Source organism: Diadema antillarum, unplaced genomic scaffold (assembly GCF_040938485.1).
Source record: "Diadema antillarum isolate AM-2024a unplaced genomic scaffold, OU_Dant_1.0 seq00000133_RagTag, whole genome shotgun sequence".
NCBI classification, from domain to species: Eukaryota; Metazoa; Echinodermata; class Echinoidea; order Diadematoida; family Diadematidae; genus Diadema; species Diadema antillarum.
This window is the reverse complement of record NW_027271210.1, coordinates 543062-550656: the sequence shown is the minus strand read 5'-3', so window position 1 is coordinate 550656 and position 7595 is coordinate 543062.

The window sequence follows — 7595 nt, the reverse complement described above, 5'->3', positions numbered from 1 at the left end:
TCTTTTATTTGCTCTGTTAACAGTTTGGTAACTCGCAATGGTCAAGTCCGTGTGTATGAATATTCATATTCATACCACCTGGTCAACAAACACCCTAAACAATGAGTTCACGGCCATAACTGAAGTAACATTCACCTCATCACACTGATACACAAAATAACACTCAACGTACAAACCAAGATTCATCCCAACACAATGCACACCGCACTGCACCGCACGCCCTTCGCACAATTACTTCCCACTCAGTGAGTGGCAAGATTTTCTTTATGTATCTCTTCGTTGAGCCCATTGCACAATTACCCCCCACTCAGTGAGTGGCAAGATTTTCTTTATGTATCTCTTTACCTGGGGCCATCATCCTCGTCAAGCTTAGCTTATGATGATGGTCCCCTGCATTTCATTTTTATCATTTCCTATTGCTTCCTTTCATATATGATATTCGTTCTTGAAAAAAAAAGAGAAAATGTATGTAAGATCCAAACGTTACGAATATTAGCTGTGTAAATGACTATGTAAGTATTTTGTTGATTTGTTGATTTGTATTGATTTTGAAATGCAGAAATAAAAACTGAACTGAACTGAACTGAACTGTGCGGCTCTTATCCTCGTGTCGTTCTTCTACTGCGTGGTAGCCGAATGCCCAACATATTACACGGAGTTCAATTCGAAATGCTACCGCGTGTTCGGAGCGAAGAAAACATGGAGTGATGCTAGTTCGTATTGTCGTCTCGACGGCGGCGGTAACTTGGTTTCGATCCACAGCTCTTCCGAGAACGACTTTGTCTTCGACTTCTGGCGCACATCAACCGGAGGCAATGACGGGGTACCATGAATTTATTTTTGTCTGTTTGTCATAGAATTTGTCCGTTTGTTGTTGTCTTGTTTCCCTTATGTGCATGTAGGGATTCGCTTAATAGTTCCCAGCTCAAGAATTCAGTCAAAAAAGTAGCTTCTGGCGAAATTACAAAGATAACAGAGAGGACAGTAAAATTATGTTGAATATCATATTAGAATAAAAGTATGTTGTTGATTCATCTTTCCTGCTTCTAATAGCAAATTAAAGTCCGTTTTATATCTCTTTCCTCAACAGTTGATCACGTGGGAGAGAGAATCCTTGTTCGTTGTATTCTATTTATTGTATATTTGCCATTATAGCTTGGAATCTTATCGCACAAATTTTTGTTGGTTATATAATGCGGCACCATGTACACTAACACACACACACACACACACACACACACACACATGATATTTTGTGTACTCTCAGAGGGAAGAATTTAAAGGGGGTATTGAGTTTTACTAGACATGCCTTGTGCTTATAAATATGAAGTGCCTTGTGCCTTGTGCATACACGTATAAACATAAAGTAGCATATTTATATCAAATCCATTTGACGTACTTAAATAAGATTATTCTCTTTTTTCACTTTAGTACTACTGGATCGGTATGAACGACATCGACAATGAAGCTTGGTACAAATGGAGCGACGGTTCATCCGTCGTCTACCAGAACTTCTACATGGGCGAGCCGAACAACAACGGCAACGAAGATTGTGTTCACGTTTATCCATCCGTCAAGCAATGGAACGATTGGAAATGTTCCCAAGAATTGTCCTTCGTGTGTAAGAGGGACACAATTTAATAATATGAGGGCAGGACCATATAGGTGACCGTGCATTACATAACCAATAAAAGTCGCACCCCTTGATTATACGTGAGGACTCAAAAAAAAAAAAGTGAAGCCCGTTAGCCAAGTCAGTGTTAAGATTTTCATATTTTCTTAAAGCGCTATTCATCCACAAAATCCTTAAGTTTTGGATCACAACATCAATGTTTTTTTTTTTTTTTAGAGTAGTGTGATCAGGTATGTCCTAGAGGTCCCTATATTCATTTCCTGAAAATCCTTTGCACACTCTGCACTTCCAATACCCTTTGAAAAGATAACGTTAATAAAGTGTACTTGGCATTGATCATGGAGAGAATGTGCAAATAAAACATGCCCAATTTCAGCCGAATCTGATAATCCCTTCATTGTTGTCGTTACGATGTTTTACGTTCTGTTTATGTCCCATTCATCGCGCAGCTAATGCAGCCTGGTAAAGATTAAGAGCTGGACTAGACCTTGTACTTCAGAGCTTTTTTCCTCGGTTCACAGTTTCCTGTGGTTTTTTTTCTCTCCAAAATTTAGATAGATTAGGAGAGTCCATTTGAATTGCGTATACATCACTAAATGTTTAGGATCTGCTCTTTCAGAATCTCACCTTTACTAAAGATTCATTTCTGGCGAATTGTTGTTGGTTTTTGTGATGCAGGGTCATATATGCGATCACGCCACCCTACAGCCAAGCTCAAGTTCAAAGAGTATCATAAATTAAGTGGATTAGTTAAGAAAAAGAAAACATATGACGCCGTATCCTACCAGTGACTTCTTAAAGATTAGGATGAAATAAACATTATACGGTATTGTAAAATGCCATCTGCCCTTGCATTGAACGAAAGTAAACATTGCATTTGATTTTAATTGATAGAGCTACGATTTAAGGGCAGACAAATAAAAGAACCCAAAAAAGTGAATTGCCTGATTTTTAACAGAAAATACGCAAAAATGTATAATGATAGATTAATGGTTAAGTTAAAAAAAGAGTGTGGGTAGTTTACTAAATGTAATTTACATTTGGAAAATGTTGAGACCGTACCAACAAAGGTCTGTCGTTCATAATTAATGGAATTACAGCTATTAAACAAAACTAATAGCAAAGGGCGCTCTGAAAATGGCAAACTGAACTGACTTTCAGGAATGAATTGCGTGCAGTTTCTCTGTTTGCTATTTGAGTCCATCTTTTCTTATAAGATCAGTTTTATTTATTTTTTTCTCAATATTTCTTCATTTTTAACAGTTCCTTCTTATCCTTTCATCATGTTAATTGAGATTCTCCACCTTTTCTCACATTATGTTCAATTAAGAATTATTTTTTTTTACGTCTTGTGTAAGTTAGCTCCCTATTATTTTATGCATATACCTTCATTGCTGTTTATAATGTATGCATGTTTCAAACTAGCTCTAATAATAATACATTGTAGAAAATCTGAACCTTGTAACATTAATTACGTGAGAAGTTGGGTGTCAGATGGGTTTGAGGATTCTAACATTTTTGACGATGATTCTTTTGAGATAATGAGAAATATATGGAATATGAAAGAGTATACACTTCGAAGATGAATCAATCTTATTTTAATGAAAATGGGTCTTTAAAGTGCTGAGATATCTAAAACAAAGCAATAATCTAATGAAAGGTGGACCCTACTTTTTTATTGTGAAAATTTAACCAATTCAAAACCAAATATCAACAAATAAAATTTAACTTCATCTTAAAGTTGTAAACTCTCTAACATTTCTTAAAGTGTTGTCTAAATATCTCACAAAAAGTTAAAAGCGGAATTCTAACCTCAACTCATACTGTACCATCCTCTTAAGGTCTTCTTATCATTGACTGAAACTCTTATGTTCCCTCATATTAGTAAGGGCTTTAAAATTCCATAGCAACTGCTATGTAATTCAATGATATAGTGATGAGGCATTCCCGAGAATTCGAAATTAGAAAACTCATTAACTACATTTTCCTGATGAGTGTTTTTGCATATATATATGTATATATATATATATATATATATATATCGTTGCTGGGGTGACAAGACCTGGTATCTGCAATTTTGGTAAAAATGACTTTTTTTGATAAATGGTCAAATAATAGGTTAAGTGATGTCCTGTCCAAAATCCCAACTGTATTACTCCAAAAATGAAGCCACCACGGCATGTCAAAGGAAAGGCTACTCAGTATCCCATTCGTCACAGTGCTTTGACCACCATGTTTTTTGGCTCTCCTGAACAGTTGACATTTTGTAGATACGAGGTCTTGTCACCCCAGCGACGATACATATTATATAATTTACTCTCTAAAAGGATCGAGTGAAAATATTCACTCTTAATGGAGTTAATTTTGAGTGAAAATGTTCATTTTCAATCGTTTTGGAGTGACCTCAGGGATTACTCGAAGATTTTGAAGTGATCCCTGAGGTCACTCCTTCAAGAGTGAATATTTTCACTCTTTTTTTTTTCGAGAGTAAATACGTAATTATGTATAGATTCATATTTCTATACAAAATGTATTCACATATACATACAATATATATAGGCATACAGACATGTATGTAAATGATATGTATATATATATATATATATATATATATGTGTGTTTATGATGTGTATGATACATAATATGTGACCGTGTACCTCAAAACGAACATAAAGTCGCACACATTGATTTTGCTTGAGGACTGAAAATAAGTGAAATGGGTGAACCTATAGCTGAACTTGACATTATCATATTTTCTGAAAGAGCGGGTCTTCTTTTACATTATGCTAAAATTTGGTATCATAAAACGGGCAGGAAAGTGTGTGTTTTTTTAGCAGTTTATCTCGAACATTTTTGGTAGAATAGTGTGATTAGGTGTGTCTTTAGAATCCCTTTTTCATTTCTGAAAAACCTTGTCCTCACTCTTCACTTTCAACCCTGCTTTGAAAGTTGGCATTAATTATGGACAAAATGTGTTAATGAGGCAAGCTTAATTTCAGTTTAATCTAATAATCTCTTCACTGTTGTTACTCTGGTGGTTTACTTCCTGTTTTTGTCCCATTCATCGCATAGCCAGCACGGTTTGGTAAAGATTAAGCGCTTGAATAGACAATGTACTTCAGAGCCTCTTTTCTCAGTTCACATTTTTCCTGAGTTTGTGCTTTCTTTCCAATATTTAGATAGGTTAGGAGAGTCCATTTGATTTGAGTTATACATAATTTTAAAGCTTAAAGTCTGCTTTTTCAGAATATGGTCGTAACTAAAAATTCATGGCTGGCGACTTTTTGTTTGTTTTGAGGTGCAGGGTCACATATATTACACTAACACTGTATATACGAACTACTTGAATGAAGAATCGTGATCAGATATTTTTCACCTTGAAGATCACTACGTCATAAAAGCGGTAAAACTTTTTGCATTACACTGCACAATCACTCTAATCAATACTGCACATCAATCTGCTGTTGTCACAATGAAATTATCAAAAACCTTTCATGCTATCACTAATGAACCTGCCGAGCAAGACACACACACACACACACACACACATATATATATATATATTATATACACGTCCATTACATTCGCGTAATCATTGAGGTAACAAGGACAACATAACTTCAAACAAGCGCATACAAGAATGATAATAACAGACATCGATCTGAATATTTGTGTGCTTGTGAGCACGGCAGCACGAATACGAGTGTCATATTTTGTAACAGGCACTTTTGAAACTTTTAAACGAGAAGAATTATCACTTTAAATAAATCGGTAATATGTGCACAAAGAAAAATCAGTGGAAAGTCGTTCCCTGTCAACCCAATCATTTTCCTGCAGATTATCTACAGACTATCATCCTCATTGTCCTTTATAAATGGATAAAATAAACGTTAATTATGCAGAAAAATGCAAAGTTTCCATTCTTTGTGTTCTTCTTTTCGTGTGATTTGCTCTCTGGTTAGCACCTTCACTGGAATGCTCTCCTCGCACATATAATTATGTCTCTGAATTAATTGCCAATAGATAGTTGTTTGTGACCTTGTATCACAAAACCAACAAATAAAAAAGTTGCCAGACACGGATTTATAGTGAAGGGAATGTTCCGAAATGGCAAGACTCTGATCTTTGTAATGATGTATAACTAAGTTTAAATTGACTTTCCTAACCTACCAAAATATTGGAAAGAAAGCACACACTCTGGAAAATTGTAATCTGAGAAAAGAGGCTCTGAAGGGCAGGTTCTATTCAAGCACTTGGCGCCTGGAGGCTGTGCAATGAATGGGGGAAAAAAAAGCAGGATGCAACCCTCCATAGCAACAACAATGAAGGAAATATCAGAAAATAAGCATGCTCTATTGACACATTTTGTCCATGATTAGTTTCTACTACTAACTCCCAAGGCAGTAGCAATATCCTTTCAAAACTTATTAGAGTTGAAAACGAAAAGTGTATAAAGGCTTTTTAAGAAGTGAGAAGGGGTTCCAAAAGACATACACTACCTGATTTCACTATTGTACAAAACAGGATTGTATAGGAAAACGGCCGAAAGCACACGTTTTCGTTTGTTTTATGATCCCAAACTTACGAATGATGAAGAAAAATAATTGCTCTTTCAGGAAATATAACAAACATAAGTTTGACTTCGTTAACCCGTTTTACCTTTTTTCTTTTTTAGTCGTCACGTTAAATCAAAAGATGCGACTTTTTGATGGTTTTGTGATGCACTAATTCCCTCAGGCTTCACTTTTGCACTCAAAGGTATAAATCATGTGACAGTATCTTAAGCCTTAAAGGGGAAGGCTAGTAACTGATCAGTGGGAATCAGTGGAAATGCTGGGTGATCATTGTTCCAATCCTTATGAGATTCATTCAAGAGTTCATTGTATATCTATTGTTGTTTGAAAATGATTTGCTTCAGAACGGTCTCATATTCAAGTAATGTGCAGATTAATGCTCCGTCACTGACCAGGGACGCTAACCTGGAAGCATTAAACTGCACATTACTTGAATATGAGACCATTCTGAAGCAAATCATTTTCACACAACAATAGATATACAATGAACTCTTGAATGAATCCCATAAGGATTTGAACAATCATCTCCCAGTATTTCCACTGATTCCCACTGATCAGTTACTAGCCTTCCCCTTTAAAGTAGGCCGACTGACTTTAATATTAGTAAGATAAAGTTTAAAGGAGACGTCGGCACATAACGAAAGCCGGAAGAGATCCTTAAAAAAATGTCTACTTTCGAACAAAAGCAAGCCATATGGAAGGGCCTGAATCCAAGAAAAAAATTTCACAATCATTAGATGATATCTCAGGATTTATGATCTCAGCAAATGTTGAAAGAGAAACAGTGACTCCAATAAGTTGCAACAAGACACGAAGTTGTGAGGCTCTCAAGTTTAGACTGCTTTTATTCCCGGCGTCCTGATGCGGTTTCCTTAAAGAAATGTCTCCTTTTTTGTTTTTGTTTGGCTGACAGCGAACAATGAATAAGACATTATTCGACACAAGTTCAAATTTACTATTACTTGACTTTTCTAAATAGCTACATTACTTACCGCAAAGTGGAGACTAAAATGAAGACCTAACTTCTGCATGTAAGTTATCGAGGAGTTGAAAATGAATTAATTTCCATAATATTATTATCATTTTTTTTTTTGGGAGGGGGGGTTCTAACAGAGGTTATTGCAAATAAGGAGATCTTCACTTAATCTTCATTTGATAATTCATAGTGAATTTTGCATAATTATAGGAATGCTTTTTCTTCCTGAGTTCCAACCTACATCAAGTATCTAATTTTCAAGAAATAAGGATTTCCTATAGATACATAAACATACTTCCAACTATAATGAGAGAGAAAAATTCATCAGCAAAGATATTTACCAGATTTGGAGAGGTCATGGAGGGCATCTACTAGTATTTATGCCGCATTTGAATGTTCTTTTGTTTACTGG